The 20139-nt window shown below is 41.7% G+C and overlaps 1 protein-coding gene across 1 annotated transcript in view; it reads right to left on the reverse strand.

The window, feature by feature from the left end:
* Positions 1 to 20139, reverse strand: part of STARD13 (StAR related lipid transfer domain containing 13) — a 291026-nt gene that overhangs the window by 270039 nt on the left and 848 nt on the right. Inside the window, exon 2 of the mRNA XM_050969845.1 lies at positions 20067 to 20121. The gene's annotated coding sequence lies outside the window, so the exon portion shown is untranslated. The remainder of the gene's footprint in view (positions 1 to 20066; positions 20122 to 20139) is intronic.

Below are 20139 nucleotides of genomic sequence, written 5' to 3' on the forward strand. Positions count from 1 at the left end.
CAGCAGCTTTGTGCTGCAACCACCATGCTCAGCATTGCCCTTCTTTGGCAGCCTTGCAAGGAATGAAAGCCTTACCCTGTAAATATTATACACTCCTGATTATGAACCTGATTAGGCTGCTGAAGAGAATGGGACAGGTCAAATGCTTTAAGTACACGTAAGAAGGATATACAGGCCAAGGGTTGAGTTTGGAAGCTTTGTGTTAATGTATCTTATAAAACAGTCATTAAAAAAGACTCATATAGCTAAATTTATCAACAGCAATAAATGCAAAACCCAATTCCCAACCTGACAGCTGCCACAAGCATCACCTGGTTGCCTTTGCACTGAAATTATTTCCATCAAATAATTCTCATTCATAAACCAAAGAACATAAATGGAACACCGCAAAGGATGGATTTGCAATGGCCTGAGCTGAAAAGAACTTACTGCCTAGGTCATAGAGGTACTTGGATGACCCTACGAGTTGGCTATAACAGTGTTCAAGGTGGTGGTAAAAATGATGGATTACAATCACATTTGTGTGCTACATTACTAAGTAATGAACTGCTCTGTACTACATGTTTTGCCTCCAGGAACATCTACTTATGTCATTCTTTTTAGTCATCTTTTTGCAGCAGAACATCATAGTTTGATAACCAACATCTTTAGTTTCAGGAGTTCAGAATTGTGCCAAATCTTTAGTGTCAATTTACTGCGTGTAAAAAGAAATATTTATGGATTCTATGGACAAAAATTTAAAAATCCAGCATGAACATCCATTAGCAGAAGTTTTTCACTTTTGCTCCCTACCTCTGAATTCAAACCCTTGATGTGTCAACTTACATTCTCAAGTAAGTAGGTGTGAGAGGAAAATCAGGACAGCCTCCTCCCAACAGCATCCCCATTCTCAGCTCTGTAATGCCTTTTGCATGGTCTTGATGGCCTAACTTCCAACAGTGTCCAAACGCTTAAAGAAGTAGAAAGTAATTTTAAAGGATGCACCAAGCACCTAAATGAATTAAGAATGTCCCACCTGGTTATCTGCTTCAGGAATGACCTTGCTAACTTTGGTATGAGGAAAAGCTTTTCCTTAGGAAAAGAGCAGAGCCTGCATGAAGAAATGAGTAGGCTGACATTTGCTCCTGCCCTGGATCCCAGAGTACTGAAAAGACCTGATAAGCAGCCTGATGCAGTTCTCTGGCCCAAGGTAATATCTTTATTCCTCATCAAAGATGAATTTTCATTTTTATCATAGTTGTTTTCAACTTAGGGATTTCATGTGGATAACACTGTATTGGAGTAAGTGATACCAGCTGTTATGTGATAAAGAATGTCTCAGTAAGGATTTTTCATGTGGGTAAAAGACTGTATTGCAATAAACAGAAAATATGTTTATCCTATTACAGCTAATGCCAGGGATAAAATCCTCTGTGATTCCTCTGTGTGCACACAAACCAGATGCTGACAGGCCCAGCTGCAGACCCCATTTTACCAGTTTATCCAAGTCATCCTCAGTGAATCATTGCATCTTGTCTTGTTTCTAATCTAATTCCATCCATTATCCAAGATGGATAATTTCCAGGGATACATTATAGCGGCAGAAATGTCTGCAAAGAATAAAAATTGTGCAAATCTACTTTTTGATATATGTAGTGCAGAAGTCTTCTGCCAGCCCTTCTTTCATTTGAGCAAGTCTGCACATGCAGGAAGAGGAATATGAGAGGCATGAGCCACAGTCTGAATATCCAGTATTTATGCATCCCACATGGCAAAAATGAGTGTATGGCAAAAATCACTGATGCTGGTGATAGCATGCTAAGACCACTGCCTATAGTACAAACTTATACATTTGCCCACGCTCTCTGCCTGTTCATACCTCTGTTTCTTGTCTTGCATTTGATGGGAAGCTTATTCACTCAGCTGCCACTTTTTTCTTGTGTGCCTGCATGGCAGCCAGAACAGGGAAGTCGTGGCTCAGAAAGGATGGCCTGTGTCAAAGGATAGCCCAAATTGAAATGCCTCCATGTAAAAATGACATGCCTTAGGTCATTGTCTATATGAGGTAAAGCAGCCTAGCAGGGTAAAACTGTCCAGTTCTGGTGGAGCAGAGGACATTTCTCTCCAGCACTCTTTTTTTCTCCTTTTTTGTCCATACAAAGCCGTCTGTGCCCTTAAGAATATCCTAGCACCTTCTCAATAAGTGCCCTCTATAAAAATGCCTCAAATTTCAACCCAGTGTTTTACCTGAGAAGTGTCTCCAATTGGAAGAGAACCTGAAGGAGCAAAAGCTAAGACAATTCCTTGACTCCAGGAAAAGAAGAGCAAAGCAAAAAAAGTGAGGAGTCCTCTTTTCCACAGATGTAAATCAGACTTTTAAGCTCACATCCCGAAGGGAACTGCATGTCCTATCCACAAAACCAGATTGGTTATGAAATTGGATGTTTCTTTAATTCAACAGCATTCATGTGCTTGGTTCATCATAAATCTTAATATGTAAATCATCCAACTACATGGATTTCAGCAGGAGCAGATTTCACACCGATTTCCATGCAGAAGACATTAGAGACTTCCTGATTTAGTCATTAGGACTGTTCTAAGGGGTATTTACAGGGGAAAAAAATGTGTCTCCTGTTCTTAGTCATCCACTCAGTCACCTCAAATCCTATGAGCTGATGGTGGGGTTAGGGACCACTTCAGGTGCAAGCCTGAGTATGGACTCTGCTGCCCAATCCCCATCTGGGGCAGACACAGATCTAAACCATGCCCATTCAGTGCTGGGCTCTTAAGCCCACGTTGTGGTTTGGATCCCTTGGGAGTCTCATTTGGGCATTAGGAACCTCTGTGCCAATTTCTGAATCAGAGAAGGGCTCCAGCAGCCAGTGGCATCAAGCAGACACACGTCTCTGTGCAGCAAAGAGGATCACATGGACAGAGGGAAGAGGAAGACATCACCAGCTCTGCTAATAGGTGGTCTGAGCTGTGTTTTTAACACAGAGTTTATCATGACAGCTGATGTATTTTAAGGTTGGATGCTGCTGAGCTCATTCATCTCACAGAAGGCGGCAGCATGATGGAGCATAGAAACACACCCCTGACACAAAAGCAGACTGAAGTTAATTTAAAAACAAAGCTTAAACATCTGCTCCAGGAACCAGCTCCCTAGTGCATAGATGGGAACACTAAAGTTTGAAACATTACAGAGTGTTTAACCAGTACCACACCAGATGTTAGACGTTTTTGGCAATGGTGTAGATATTATCTGGCAAGTTCTTATGAGCAGCTGACAAGAATAAAGAGTGACATATAAGAAACAGAAAATGCCAGCCATATGGCATAAACATTATGCTAATGTTTCAGGTGTCAAGCAGTAGTCGCTTGTGTTTAATTTGAGTGAGCAAAATTTATATGGATTTTAATGATTACACGATGTTATACACAATTTCATTTACATTCCCATATTGTTACAACTGTAATTTTGCCATTTAACAGTAATATACACTGAACTAAATTCCTCCTCTTAGGAGCAATGTTGTTATCTTTATGGCTTTAATAACACATCTCCACCTCACAGGTGTAATGTTTACTCCTACAGTGCCACTGCAGCTAGTGAACGAGCTGTGCTGCAGCCTGCAAGGCTCCGCTGGCTGATGCTGTAGCCTGAGGTTGTTTGGTAAACACCAACAGCCTAAGAGAAGTGCAGCACCTGGGGTTTTTATGGGTGTGTCTCCACAAAAATAAATTGCCATGATTTGACCCCCAAACCTCTTCATGGTGGTGTTGTATTTGCCATGCATTTTCAGGAGGGAGTTCTCACGGCAGACTGGGCGTCTGAGCTTCAGACACTGAAGGGGAGCCCCACTGGCAGCTCAGCTCTGCCACATTTCCTGAAGAAACATGATGACAAGCTGCTTTACAGACCACATGCCACATCACAACTAGATTTTTTTCACTGAGAAGTGGAAGTAGCAAAGCCTGGTGCCATAAAATTGTGTGTCCTACTTGCTCTGCATCTCACCCTTAAAGATGCTCAGATCAGCCTCATATCTCTGACGACAAAGGGAAAGGAAAACCAGCCTGAGCTGCTGGATTGTCAAGAGCTGTCTCACACAGACAAGGGTTAAAAATGGCTGAAAAGTGCATTTGTTTGATGATTCATTTTGGGCTGAGGCTGCTTCTTGGTCAATGCATGAAGCAGCACGTGACATGTGTGACATCTGCGCTGAGGCACGAGACCCATGGTTGGACTGACTGTGAGAAAAGGCCAGCACCACTTCTGTGTCTATTTTATAGATGGAATAAAAAATCATAAAAATTAAATTAAAAGAGAAAGGAAAATAAAAATTAAAAAAAAAAAAGGATGGAGATAAATAGCAGCAAAGGTGCTACTAGGGATGAGATCACAGATTGCTTACTGTGATTTTATTTGCATCCATGCAAAAGGTATAAGTGATAAAAATCTCCTTATAAAAATATTTGGGGGGGAAGTTTCCACTCCTTGTGGCATTATTTGGTGACTATATAATGAAGGTATAATCGACATAGGCTGAAGAGTGTTGTGAAGAAAGGAATTAGACACGCACACAGAGCAAATTGTGGAGCACACCTGGGAAAGATGCAGGTGGGCTAGGAAGGCTGGACCCTGCCTGGTTCTGAGAGGAAAAGAGAAATTCCTATGTCTTGCAAACACTCCTTGATGTATTTGTGATGCAGGTCTTCACTGTGGGCTCGAGCTACGCTGAAGATTAATTGGGTAGGTAGAAAATATCTGCCTGGTGCCACCTGCCACAGTCACAGGGTTATTATTAAGTGGATGGAGGATATATTGGCTGGAGTGAGCACTTTCTGTCACGAAAGCTCCAAAAGTTGGCTCAGATGTTGCAAGACAGACTATCTGCCTGGAGCTACAAGTTGTGCCATTCTCTGTCGAGATCCTCATTACAGAAGCTCAGTGAAGAACAGGTTGCCCTCCACGTGACTTTGGCAGTGGTGTTGCTGGTGTGGTAATGTTTCCATTTCCCTTGGATGCAAGACACAATTTCCAGGTTTTTTGGGAGCAGCATCTTCTGGTGTTTCTAGCAGGCTTTGGAGTCTAGCCAGCATCAGAGTCTCCTGTAAGGCCTCACTGTAAGCCCACTACAGCCCCTCAATTCCCTACCTGCTTGTCACCTTGATGTCATCTCAGCCTGTCTGCCTACTCTTGACTGCTGAACTGGTGCTCCTATGAGCAGTGTGAGACAGAGCACCTCTCAGTGGTTTTACTTCCTTATTTTCCTAAAGGGCATAACCAAGTTTTTTCATAAGCACAGTCTGGCTTCCTCCTCTTTGAAAATCTTCAGACCAAGCCTGCATCCCATTTTTCTTCTCTATACAGTTTTGCACTTACAGGAGTGTTAGGTCTATAACATTTTCAAAGCATTGTTCAATGTATTATTCATATAAACCCTGGGCTGATGCTAGTCCACACACCTGTCTTTGAGGTTAAGTTCTGTGAACTGCATTTTTATATGTAGAGAACAGCTCTGGTCATAATGCCAAGTGCAAAAACAATTACAAAAGGAGGAAAAATGTTACCCTCCAGTTATCCCCCAAGTACTGCAGAGGCAAAGCAAGGGCAGTGCTTGGGTAGAGCCAAAAGTGAGATCTAAGTGGGGATAGGATGCAGCTGTCCCACAGTATGGCTCTGAGCTTTCAGTTTAGTACACTGTCAGTCTTGCACCAAAGGTATCTTAGATCTATACACATAAGACAACAATCATTTTAAGTCACCTGTTTTATTTTGCTCTGAAGAGAGATGAAGCCATCTGGTCTCATTTTGGAGGTGACAACCAAAAACTGCTGGTAGGGACAGCTATCAGTTCAGTGGTGAAAAAACACTCTCTTCTCCCAGGGTAACAAGTGACAGGATGTGAGGAAATGGCCTCAAATTGCACCAGGGGAGACATAGATTGGATACGAGGAAAAATATCTTCACTGAAAGAGTGTTCAAGCACTGGAACAGGCTGCCCAGGGAAGTGGTGGAATCACCATCCCTGTTAGTCTCCAAAAAAATGTAGATGTGGCACTTGGGGATGCAATTTAGTGGCAAACACAGTGGATTAACAGCTGGATGCTGGATTAACATGGGAGCAATGGAGCTGCAGCACCCAGTGAGGAGGCAGAGATGTGTCTCCTGGGCAGAGATGTGGTGAGGCAGGAATTACCAGCTCCTTCACAGCCCCTGGAGAGGGTGACATGGGGAGATCTAGCAGTCAGCAGCATATGGACATGGCAGGCAGGAGCCACGGGACTGGAACATTGCTGCTCCATGCCCTGGTGCTTTTCCTCAGGATACAGTGGGTATTGCATCCATATCTCTGTGTTTCTGTTCAATCTCCCACCTTTTGTTTGTGATCTTTTCATAACAGGACTGTCTCCTAATACATGTTTTTTCAGTGACTTGCACTGTGAAGCCCTGATCTTGCTTGAGGCCTCTAGTCATGACTTTAATACAAATGATAAATCATCATCATAAAACAGGATTGCACGAATCCACACTCCTGTCGTAACTCAGGGATGAAGTGTCAGCAGCTCACAGACATGTGACAAGGTCAGGGAGACCATGAAAGGCCAGAAGAAGTGAATGCTCCCAGAAAAGAGGAGGTGTTGAATGGCTTTGAAATATTTCTAGTATGTGTCAGTGCTATATCTGTGTCAGTTCAGAGCTGATTTCCTTTATCGATGTCACCTCCTGACAACGACGTGGCCGGGAAAGGACTGAGCCACACATCACAGGCAGTCACTGAGGGGCAGCTGAATGAAAACGTGCACACACAGTCAGAGGGTGCTTCCCATCCTCAGGCTGCTCTGAGGGCACCAAGCTGGCAACCAGGCTTCAGCAAAACCTTTTCTTTGCCCTTTGAGCGATGCCCAGAGACACTTACTTGTGTCTCCTCTCTTTTTTCCTTCTGTCCCACAAAGGAAAGCTGTGTGGGTATGTCACGCAGGGGATTTTGATAGTTCTGGAGACTCTCACCTGTAAATCAACTCAGACACAAGGATCATTGTCCAGGGAACTGCTTTCCCAGCTGCCATTCCCAGGCAGCCTCTGGGCCCATGGCTAAATTCCCTGACAGACCCCATTCCATGCTGGAATCTGTACAAGTAAACAACATGCTTTGCAAAAGCTGTCATCACTCTCTAGGGTTACACATTTTTTCAGTGTCCCCTAACCTGTAGAGGCAAGGAGTTTGGGAGACCCAGAGCATAACAGGAAAGATTTGCTGCAGGAATGTGAGGAGATGATGGTAAAAAACCCAGTGGTTCTGTCCATTCATGGCAAATCAAATAAGCATAGAAATATCTTTAAGCCATTTTATCTGGCAAGAAGCCATGCTGTCTTCTCAGCCAAAGTGTGATGCTTGGAGAAAACGTAGCTTCAGTAAGCTGAATAACAGGTGAAAAAGAAGCATGAGGGGAGAGTCAAGTTGTATTTATGGAAAAATATTTTGTCCTTGATGAACTGAAGGATTTATGCTATTCCATCCCATAGCTTCACAACTTCCAGGCAACAATTCCCAGTCTTCCTCCTTATTCCTGAAGTTGGAACTCTCAAAATATTTTTAAGTGTTTCAAAATAGATGTAGTCTTTAGAGCCCTCCCTGCTGTAGGCTGCTGAAGGCTACACTGTCTGTCACATTGGTTTAATGGCTTACACAACCAGGAAAATCCATCTTGTTCCCAGTTATGACTGCATTGTAAGGAACTTCTCTAGTGACTCCTATTTGCCAGATGACATCCTTTGTAGACAGACAATTACAATACAATGGTTTTTGTTTTTTTTCCAGAATTTATGGTTGTTAAATTTTACATTTGGTATTGAGTACTCTAAATGAAAGCAGGTTCATTGTTCAGTATTGCCAAAATCACGCAGGCTATTGAAAGAAAGAAATCACTCCCAGATTCAGGTCCTGGTGTATCAGCAGCACCAGAACAACTGCTCTCCCTCCTTCTTGGTGGAGTAAATGTCCATAATTAGGATGAGAATTGGGCCCAATAGCTTTGGCACAGATGACAAAGTAAATCAGATGAACGCAGGGAATTAAAACAGTGAAGCAGGAAGGAGAAAAGCAGGAAGAGCTGAGAAGTCACATCAAATAAAGAGATGTGAAACAGATGTGCTTGAACCTGAGCAAGGATATGCTTTGGGATAAATTAAAAAAGAGCAGCACATGAGACAGTTTTGCCTGGAGAGCCACCCAGAAATAAAGTGCTTTAAAAAATAACTTGAAATTGGAGAATATGCCATAGTCAGTATGGTAACACGTGCATTAGGCACTGAGAGACACCAGCAGAAAAAGTGATCCAGAGTAAGAAAAGGAGAAAAAATGTTCAAGAAATTGGAAGTCCAGACAGAAAGCAGAAGCTTTGAGAATGTACAGGAACTAGACTTGGGAAAGCTGGACACTACCTGAAGGCAAAAAGCACATTAGTCTTTATTTAAAAAAAGTAATTACAATAATTTGGACTGCACTCAGGATGATGTAAATGGGCTACTGACTTGCTTAGCATTTGAGGCACTGCCACTGAGACATTGCTTGGACATTCTTGTCCTTCATTTTACTGCTGTGACAATGCAGCAGGCCATGAAGCACCACCACAAGGATGCTCTCTCTAGGCTGGCAGAGCTTTCATCTTGCTCTGTGAAGGTCAGATCCTGGCAGTGTTAGGCCAGGACTCCATCCTCATTGTAATTTTCAGGCACTCTCTGAAACACCTTGTTTAAATCCATACAAAACACAGCTCTTTGCATCCTGGTTTCAGGAGATCAAATTGCCATCCTCTCTTATCCTCCTCATGGACATGAACTTGTGGTCCTCCCTGCTCTGAGCTCATATTTTCTATCAAAACTTACAAATATGACACTGACTATTCCTTACTTTTCCCATTTCACAGCAGCAGATTCAACTCCCAGACTAATACCTGCCTATGTGGTTTCCTTTTCCTCATATTTAAAGTTAACATAGCGAACTTTAAACAAACCTTTTATATATTTGGATTATTAATATAGTTTAAATTTTATCTTTTAACATGGCTAACATAGTAACAATCTTCAAAAAAGAATCTTCAAAACTTACCTTTTTAGTACCCTGCAACTCATGCTCATCTCACCCTGGTTAAGTGAATGTGCACTTTCATTCAGTTTTCTTCTTTTTACTTTTTATTTCTACTTCTACCTTGGGGGGGGGGGGGGTTGTTTGTTTTTGTTTTGGGTTTTTTTTGTCATCTTATCTTCCCAGCCCTCAAGTCAGTTTGGAGCAAAGTGGGGCTGTGAAGCCATCTGTGTGTCCAGTCACTGTGCTGCAAAGTCCTCCTACCATAGAAAGCCTTCACTATGGGCTGGGCTAGGAACTATTTGCTCTCATTACCATCATCTCCAGGAAGGCTAGGAGACATCTGTTGAGTCTGTGTAATAGGCCTGACTTCCATTTACCCTTTGTCCTTCCAGCTGTAGAGACCCACCCTGAAGTCTCATTAGCAAAGTAAGAATAATGACACTGTTTTGTTTTCCCACCTCCAGGCAGCTGCAGAACCTTCCCTAACCAACTGCAAGCCAAGTCTCTTGTCCCTGGAGTCCTAATGCTGGAGAAACCCAGTAAGCAGTCTTAGTTTGCAGTTTGTTTCCCCTGTGCTCTGTGCCTTTCAGCTGGCTTCATCTGGGATCAGCAATGGAGGGAGATGATATGGTGTGGGGGAGATGATGCAGACTGAACTCACAGCAAAGGAATGCAAAGGAGAGAATGTCAGTGGAACAAGCTGGATACTAGGTAATTTCATTTCTCAGCTGTACAAACTGATATTTTAAATGATGACTTCCATGAGTTGCCCTCCCTTTTGTGGATCCCAGTATTTCTCTTTCTTTACTGCAATGGCCTTCAAGGGCTTGAAACCTCTAAGAAAAGAAGTCTTTTCTTGGCTATCTTGGCTTTACAGGTTGTAGACAGTGACAGCCCTGGAGCTGTTGGATGACTCACATAGCTGGGTAAGGCTGGCCTCAGCCACAGACACCTCACATGCAGAAAAGATGTGGCATTTACAAATGGGTGTGGGTCTACCAGGAGAACCAAGTACATGGTCACTAATACTTTTGCATGCTTTCTAAGCCCTGACAAATTTCTGGAGACTTTCTCATAGTTGTTCTGCTCCCATAGTGTCTCTTGGAGAAAAGACACAGAGCTGGCCAGAGCATAGAGAATAATACTCCCCCAGGTCACAGAAAGATTTCTTGAGGCGGCCTCCAGACAACCTCATGGAAAAAGGAGGAGAGGGACTGGGAGTTAATCACTCCCACTTACACCAGGGCTGCATCCTCACCAGCAGGTGTGACCTTATTTACATCGTTTTCTTGGCAGTTTGGAGTTTATCATCAGATTGGATTGCATGCCAGATCATGGGTGGTGCTGCAGCTCAGGAAGCACAGCATGAGGAGTTCCTCATCCCTGCTCCTGCTGAGGTTGGGGCAGAGTCTCCCTAAACTGTCACACACACAAGGACATGACCTTAAAATAATTTTGCAAACATTTTTGAGGAACAGAGATTGCTGACAGAGAATTTGAGGCAATCTCAGTCTTAGGCGAGGACAAAAATTCTGTGAAGCTAGGTTCAAAAAGTATTTAGTTTGACCATATCTTTAACTTGGGGGTCGAACACAAGAAGAGAAGCTTCAGTGACTGATTTCTACAGGGTCTGAAATATAACAGGTTATTAAACACACAACCCAACAGCTGCAGAATCTGACAGAGACATTGTTCTCCCTAAGCATTTGGTAATAGAGTATTTCAGATGATTGAATAGCTAATAAAGTCAGAGTCTTTGCTAAGTAGATGGATACCAGCAATATTGCAAAGGTAATTATAGATTTTTATCAAAAAATTCTTGCCTCAAAATATTTATTCTCAGACTGAAGCTAAAACGCAGATCTCAGTTACAGAAAAAATACTTTAGCCACTATTTAAAAGGTTTCCAATTTGCTCTACCGTAGTGGCTTCCAATTACAACCAATTTCAAGGTGTAAGTTTTCAGATTGAGTATGCCTTTTTTCAAGGTAAATCCTCACCAGTTGTCACATAAAACTAGTTTTCCCATTACTCATGTTCTTATGCTTTTTGGCAGCACAGGGATGCTTATATCCTTGGCTCCTTCTCGGGCATCAGGCAGTTGGGATTCTGGACCTCTATAAAGTTACAGAGTGGGAAGAAAGGGTCAGAGGAGCAAAAACAGTGTTAGGGATGCTTTCAAAAAAACCACAGGAGAGTCCCTCATGCACAAAATTATTCATTCGCTTCTTTGTTGCTATTTCAGCCTTTTTTTTCCATTGATCTTTCAGATCCTTTACTCATTCTCTGTGAGGGCCAATAGAAAACCAGAGTATGTTTTAAAATCTTGCATACTCAGCTATGCCAGCTAAGTCACAGGCTGCAGAAAAAAATTTCTTTACATCTGTAACTTATCCCATTATCAAGGAGAAGCATGCAGCAGAGCTTGTACTCACAGTCAAGCTAGTTTATCTCTAACTCTGATTATTTTTGCCTGGTTTATAAAAATGTAATGGATACTCATTTCCATTTAGTTGAGCCAACCCACATCATACAGCACTGCCCATGTCTGCTTTGCTTTGCATTTCTTAGTGTCACCTCCTTTGCAGGCTTTATTAACCCCATGCCCTGTCTCAACACACTCAATTTTTCCCGTTTGAAACCCTATCTTGAGGACTCATTGCTGTTGCAAAAACTGCGAGAAATGAAATGGCAATGGCTCAAGTGTAGAACAATCGAAAATATTTCAAATATATACAAAGGAAAGATGTTGTTGCATTCTTCTCCTACCATTTGGGTAAGTGCTGCATTTCTCAGAGAAAGCATTTCTGAGAAGCAGAGAGTTTCTGGGCACAGGTGTGTGGCACCTGGGCTGCAGGAAGAGCACTGGAGACCAGTCAGCTCCCACTGTGAATGTGGCTGCCTCTCCCACCTGTGGCTCCAGCATTACCATCCCTGAGGAAAAGGACAGGCCCTGCTCACCCATGAAACGCAGCAAGGATGTGACAGTGACTAGAGCAGTGTGGGCAGCTTAACCTGCTCAGATGTTGCAGAGCAATGCCCACACAGATTTCATGTCCACACAGTAAAACACACATGAAGACGATGGATCTGAGCTTTAACCCTCTAGGAAGACCTGCTGGGATCACAGAGGATTGCTGGTGGGCTCTGTCATGCTGGTGAGCTACAAAAATATCAAAACCAGAAGCAGGAGTGCCTTTCCCTTATGCACAGGAAGATCAGTCGACACTGATTACAAGCTACCTGTAAATAAAGGATGCCAGCAGCACTCATGGTCAGAGGGGGTTTTTGCACCAAGGATGCAGGCACAGGGTGTGTTACAAACCACTGAAAGATGCAGAGTTTGCTGCAGACTGGTGCAAGTACTTGTATGTGCAGGATCCAACAGGAGGCTACTACAGTGCATATTAAACAACATATTCTTCCGCATCTAAATAGGGTTTCCAGGTAAACTGAGAATTAGGTCCAAGCCAGAAATTTGAATCAAAATTCCAATTTATATGACAAAGTTCAAGGAGACACATTTGGTTTTGGGATTTTTTTTTTGGTTTTGGGTTTGGTTTTTTTTTGGGGTGTTTTTTTTTGGGTTTTTTTTTGTTTTGTTTTTTTTTTTTTGTTGTTTTTTTAATTACTAGCTATGGAAAGAGATGCTAGCTGCTAAATGTTTGCTTAAATTTTCAAGGCACTTTCCCTTCATGCTGTGCTTGTATTTAAGGTTTTGTTCCCATTTCTAGGAAAATTTGAGCCTAATAAAAAGTATTCTAACCTCCATTTATTGTGTAGCCATCAGCTAGCCAGATCTTTTATTTCTATTGTCAGTGGCAATAAGAAATTGGTGAAAAAAATTATTATTGTGGATGTAACTGAAGTGTTATTTATAAACAGCTAGATGCAGAAGAAATGCAATTTAAATTTCATTGTGAGCAATATTCAGTTCTAGAGCTCTCTGATCTACAATTCATAGCTGCTTAAATTGTAGTCATTACTCTCATACTACAATACTCTTTGCCATAACAAAGGGAAATTACCTTTCTGTCAATTACTTCTGCAAGATTAGTTAATTTGCACTTGCAAAGGGTTTGGAGCAGCCTCTCAGTTCCAGGGAGGTGTTTCTCAAAAGCACTTGGCAATTAAAGTTTGGGTAAGTGGAAGTGGCCTTCAAAATGAAAAGAACAGGGACAGTTACTGCATCCCAAGGTGTCACACGCCAGTGAAGAGCAGCAATGAAGAGCAGATCTATCCCTGACAAGCTGCCAACCTCAGTGCTGCAGAAACCTGTACTGAGGACCTGCCAGAAGAATGCTCCCCTCTGTTTCAGTACTGAGCAGCCACTGAAATCCCTGGCAGCATTTGAAATCACTGCCCTGACTACACGTGAGCAGTGCATGCATTTATCTCTATAAAACATCCTTCTCTTTGGCATCTCTTTCTGCTGCTATCTGTTTGCTTAATCCATGTCAGAATGGAGATAGCAAGAGACAAAAACATGAGGAGGAATGTTATTTTTACTCACTTTCTTGGAAATTCTGTGTGAGCTGTAGCATGTCTGGCTTGGATACCCACCTAAGGCATCACAGCTCCTGACCCTAGCACCGTAATTTAAGGTGCTGAAGTTTTAATGCCTGAATTCCTTGGAGGGGTGATGGAGGAACTGTGTGCAGCAATGCCTGAGAGACAACACGGTGCTCTTCCACCACTCTTGAAAAGCTGCTTCAGGAAGGCTCGCCCTTCTTTTTCCTTCATGTGTCTCCACACGTAGGTGTGGCACTCCTAGGGACATTGTTTAGTGGTGGGTTCAACATTGCTGCGTTAAGGCTAGACTCAATGGCCTTAGGGACCTTTTCCAAACCTTTCCACTAATTCTATGATTCTATTAATGAGTTCTGGGGCATCACCTGAGACCCTTCTTGCTAAGATCAGGGGTATTGTGGGCAGGAGGTGTGGCTGTGCCTTCTGCAGCCTGTGAGATGCTCTCGGGTGCTGGCTGTGGGCCTGGCACGACACGGCACTGTTGTTCCCCAGCCTGCAGGGATTAACACCCACATAGAGAGAGCAAACAGGACTCAACAGAGACAGCAAATCTTCTCTGCCCTCCATGAAAATAGTGGAAAGGCCTCTGGAAAATGGGGCATTCAAGAGAGGCCTCAGATTTAGCACGAAGAGTGGGTGGGGTTTTATACCCTACCTCTTCCCTGCAGCCAGGCAGGGTTGCTAAAATCACCTCAAATTGAGGTCACAGGTATTTTTTTTGTAAGTGGAGCAGAATAAGTGGAGTGCAGACACACTGTGTAGCTGTATTGTCATGCACTGCGTGCAGCTGGCACAGCACAGCTTCACCTCTAGGTATTATTGCAATTAAAATGATGAAATAGCAAGAGCACAGGCATCCTCGACAATGATGTCTGTGTTTAGGCATGTCAGACTATGCTGATACTGATATCCCCATCCTATATTGGCATCACAGCTCTCACGGAGTTTTGCAATGTTTTAAATCCTAACCCCTACTAAATTCCAACAAATACAGTCACAGCCCTCCTTCCTGATACTGCTCTCTTGACACAACAAGGGGCAGAGCATCCTTATCTTTCCTCCTCAGCCTGAGCTGCCTGCAGGTGCTGTTGCTGTGCTTCAGCACAGAACATTTCAAAGGCAGAAATTACACAGGAGGGAGTTCTCAGCAGAGTTTACAGAATGTTTCAGGGCACCTTAATCACATGTTATTTCTGTTCCCATTAGGTTAATGAATTTGCAGCACTGCTCAGCCCAAAACCAGACTCTGCTCCAGTCATCCATAAAATTTTTAGAAAGTGTTTAAAAATCATGAGTGTTTAGGTTGCCTTTAATTATTTTCCATTTCAGTTGCCTGGATTTTCTTGTGAGACAAATGTTCTTGGCTTACATCAAGGCTATGATCCTACCTTGCACAAAAGATAAATCCACTTTGTTTCCAAGAATTAGAATTAGCTGGGACTAAACTCTGTAGGTTAATAAGGATAGGTATGAAGACATGATCACAAGTATAAGGATATAAGAGTGTAAAGATATATACCAGGGTATAAAAATATGGCAATTTTCAAACTTTCAGCTTGAGACAATGACAGACAATATCCAAAATTACTTTCCCTTTTTTCCTTTGGCTAAACTCCAAAATATGAGAGTCAGTCCCACTTGTTTTTTTTTCACAACCAGTCTTTAAATGTCCCCTCTTTAAAATATACTTAGTTTACTTATTTGTGTCACTACAATAACATGTCAGGGAAAGAGCTCTTAGCTTTTTATTCACAGAGGGACAGAGAGAAACCACATTAATTTCTGGTTCTATATGATATGGAAAATTTGTAAAAGGTAGGGGTTTTTTTATGCTGTCTAGATATGACACTCAGAATCCTGTAATTCCAGGACATAATGCAGTGGCACTAAAGGTTTGGGGTTTGAATGTTGAAAAAGCCAGTTCTGGCTGTAAAGGTATTGGGATCAACCCTGTTTGTGATCCCTCTAATTTTTCTGGATAGATCCCGAGAGCTTGTGGTCTGGATTGCTCAGTGGTGCACCTCCCTCCAGCCCTGCACATTCCTTTTACATGTGTGATCCCAAAAGCTGGTCCTTTCACATATGAATATAGTTGGGGTTTTTTTTTTTTTTTTGGTTTTTTTTGGTTTTGTTTTTTTTTGAGAACATAAAACCAGCAATTTAATTAAGGTAATTTAATTTGTCTTCAAAACAATGCATAATGCATTCATTAAAGTAACTTAATTTGTCTTCAAAACAGAGTATTATTCATTCACCCTAAGGCATGAGACACATAGCACAAAGGGCAAAAAACATCAGAGGTACATGATTCTTACTCATACCCTCATCTTTCCCCTTGACAGCTTTTGTGTTTTCTCATTTTGCGCTTCAAGGAGCATTTGTGTTGTATTAGCACCAGTCTGTTTTTACAGCGCCTTCCTTTGCCCTTAACTCCCTTCCTTTCACACGTTACTTCTGGACAGCTTCTCTCAGGTGACTCAAAGGCCCCAGTTTTGCAAAGCTTTTGTGAGAATATTGTGTGATACTTCTCAGTCCTGGAAAAACAGAGATACTAGCAGTGTTGTGACCAAGGTGTTATCTTTTAGGTCCACAGACCTCCTTGACTTTGTGGACTCTTTGCATGTGCTCAGCTTCTCTTCACCTGCTTGATCATTTTCATAACCCCTGTTGACTAACTGCACAATAAATATCCTCATCTCACAAATGCACATGTGGAAGCATGTGCATTAATTAAAAAAATAAAAATCAGGCACATTATTCCACTTTCCTAGTGGAACTACTTGTTCCAAAAAAACTAAAGCCTGTGATGCATACCTATTATCAGTAAAACAATGTTACAGAATACTGAATAGTTATAAAAGCTTAGGTTTTATAAAACTTTAAATTTTTGATAATTAAAAAAAAAATAATAAAAATTTTGTAATTAGGCTGCATACATCATATGAATATAGTGTAAGGTAAACCTTGTGCCCATGCAGACAGAATTTAGTAAGTTTCTTTTATTAATAGAGTGCCATTGTTGAGAATGTGCTCACATAGCACAAAAATATCTGATATGTAATGATAAAAAGTACTTCAAAAGAAACTATTTTAGCTACAGTTCAGCTGAGTCTTAGCTCCATCTAATCCCCACTTCAGTGCTAGATATGAACACACTTCATTCTAGGAACTTGGGAAACGCCAGAGAAGAACAGGCCTGTTGGCTTCCATGGTGTGTTTATTTCTTGGTGATACTGAATGTTTAGAGACATGTGTGTTCCTGGAAGTTCTCACAGCAGGTAGCATCTGTAATGAACTCCTTAAAATCTGAACATACCATGTTCTTGTTTGCCCTTTGGAGTAACTAGGAAACCAGCCTCACCCCAGAGGTGCCTCTCCCCTCCAGACCTTTTTGTAGCTTTGGCATTTCCAACTAGCTGAGATGAATTGCTATTGGAAAAATATCACAGAGTTCAGCTCTTTAGCTGCAGCAAGAGAGGTATAAACTGGATATTTCTGACCAGCAATATCAGTCAGAGCTGGCACTCCCATCTGAAACAAAGCCAGCTAATGCCTCTGGGATGAATCTCAGGAGATAGGACAGAGCCTGCAGAGAGCCACACAAAACCTTCTCCGCTCAGTAATGCAGGAGCTCTGGACTGTCCTAGCGTGCAGAATAGGGAAATCAAAACTGTTGCAAGGAAGCCACACCTACAATACAAAATAACCCCATTAGTCTCCCCACGACAAAGACCTGGGAGTTATTTTGCTGGGTAGGTGGCCATGGGAACAGTGTGGTTATCATCACACAACAGAGACGGAAACCAGAACTTTCTCCAGGAATGGGGAAGCAGCCTCCAGGAATATCACAGGGAGCAGCACTTTCACAGCAAGAAGCCAAGCTTCCTAAAACAACATCACCACTACAGAGCACCACAAACATAAAAATTATCAAGGAAAACCTAAAATCTTTCCAAGCAGGAAAGAAAATAAAATGTATCACATACATCTGGTTTCTTGAGATAGATGTCAAAGGTTAGATAAGATATGAAGGCACATACTGGATTTAGCTTCAACCTTGCATAGACTGGAGACACAAAGCTGAAGTTCGTGGAATAAAAGTGAGATTTCTCTGTTTAATCTTTGCTTTTGGAAGAAGCTGGAGGTGAAAGCACAATGAGAGCAGGCAGGACCATCCTTCTGCTAGCAGCATGCACAACTGAAGCAACTCCTCGTTCATCTCCTTGGCCAGCCTGGCAGGGATGGCAGCTGCCTGTATTGAGCCACATTCCAACTCTGGTCGCACTGGAATGAATCCAGGGTCGTGTCATTGACTTCAATGAAGTTATTCTCTATTCATGCTTGCTAGCTGAGAATCTGGCCCATTCTATCTAGGCAGCAATATCTAATAGAGAAAATACTGCCAAATTAAGGGAACAAGAAGAACCAAACCATGTGACATGAAGAGGAAACATTTTACATTATAAGGATTATAGAGGCCCTTTAGTTTAAGGACTTTATCAGCAATTAAAGGACAGTTGGCATTTCTATATATGCCTAGATTTTCTTTTAAGCCTCATTTGCTGTTTAGAAAGTGAAAAGAAAATTTATTGATTTTAACATTATTGAAATAAAAATGCTGCAGTTTGTTCAACACAGAATACTAATTCATGATATATCTACAAGCAGGACTCTTCCATAAAGGATTTCCTCCACATCAGTTAGGAAGGCCTTTCTGACAAAAATATGTTGAGTTTCATGATTTTCTCTGTGGGACTACTTTTCTGTTCTTGTCAAATTCAGTTTTGGGAAAAATGTTGTGTTTTCGTCTGCTGGGTGAACCCAGGTTGTTCCTGCTGTAGTGACCAACAAAAGACAGAGAAAAAGGAATCAAGGTAAGGGAAATTTATCATCACTGTATTATTTCCATAAGAAATTCAGATTAATTCTCGGCGGGGTTTGATGATACAATATATCTGACTTTAGAGAAGCCAGTGGTGTAACAAAACCTCTGCAACCAATGATATAAGAGTAGCAAAAAGTTATAGGTTTTGTCCAGAAGTTCATTTGTTAAAGAAATACTGACATTTACTTTTCAGCAGGCAATGGACTGAATTGCCTCACTGCCTGTTGTACTGAGTTGGTATCATCCCATGTTGTGTGCTCTGACTAATGCAGCAGAAATGCACTTGTATGCCCACACCTCATCTGGATGCTGTTTGTGTTGCTGCATGATCTGGAGGCACCCAGAAGGAGTGGTGATGGATCCACCAGGGATGGGGTTTCTGCTATACCTACTAAGCAGTAACATGCCACTTACCCACAATTTTTACTTGACCTTTGGATTTCATCTGGACTCACCAGAATATAAATTTATAAACTGATGCAACACCCTGGCCAAGAAAGAGAAACAAGAAGAGAAGAGAAACATGCCAACTTACTAAGGAAAATGTATGTTAAATTGAGAAAGGTGTTGGATTGTTTTGGATAGCTAGAAAAAGCTATGGAACAATCAGGACAGGATTGGTGGGGTTTTTTGTTGGTTTTTTTTTTTTTTAAATTTAAGAGCATGTATCTCAGCTGGCACTAACATTGAAGTGAATCAAGAGAAGTTGTAGCATATAACTCTTTTCACACCGGACTGTATATAAAATAATGATGTAGGATGACAGGGGTCCTGTTAGACCATCTTGGACAGTTCCCACAAGGAAGTTAATATATCACAAGCCTGGAGTGGCAAACTGCTTGTTCAGGTTTGGGCTCCTGGTCTGGGTACCAACCCCTAGAGCTCTCCCACAGAAATTCATATCATTATTCCTATGCAAGAAAGAGCAGGTTAATAATGTTTCAGCTTCAGGAATTACCTTCCTCTGCTAGTGCAATGTATCTGTTAGAATTAGTTCTGTAAATCTGCATCATAATGGACAATGTTCTCTTAAACTAATTTCCTGCAATCCTCATTAATTGGCCAGCTTTCTAACACCTGGTTCCAACAGATTTTTCATCCAGCAAGTGCAATGCCACACAATGGTAACAGCAGGTTTTCACCTAATCCCTCTCCATACACAAACAAACATCAAATGTGCCTGTAACAAAGACACACAGACCAGCCTGACATTTGCTGATAACTCCCAGGAGATTCTCCCTCAGTACAACTAGTCCTGCTCAAACAGATTTTCCAGTGGAAAAGATGATTTGAAATAATTTCAAACTAGACTAATTGCACTCACTTGAAAAGAACATCCTTCTCTTCCTCAGTGTGCACATATATTAGTCCAGCTGTAAGTGCAGCTAACACTTTGCAAAGTTTTCCAAAGCAATAATTATTTCATACTAGGAGAATTCACAACAGCTTGCTTGATAATGAAGTTATGCAGATATATACTTCATGCAAAGTTGCACACACACACACACACCCCCACAAAATAAAATTAAAAAATTTTAAAAAGTAGGCATTTAAAACTGCTTTTAAATTCCACTCACAGTTTCAAAGTTCAAGCATAAAACTTCTTGCCTTGCATCTGTAGCTCCAAGCTGTCTGTAAAGATAACACAGT

This window comes from Serinus canaria, chromosome 1, assembly GCF_022539315.1.
Source record: "Serinus canaria isolate serCan28SL12 chromosome 1, serCan2020, whole genome shotgun sequence".
Lineage (NCBI taxonomy): Eukaryota > Metazoa > Chordata > Aves > Passeriformes > Fringillidae > Serinus > Serinus canaria.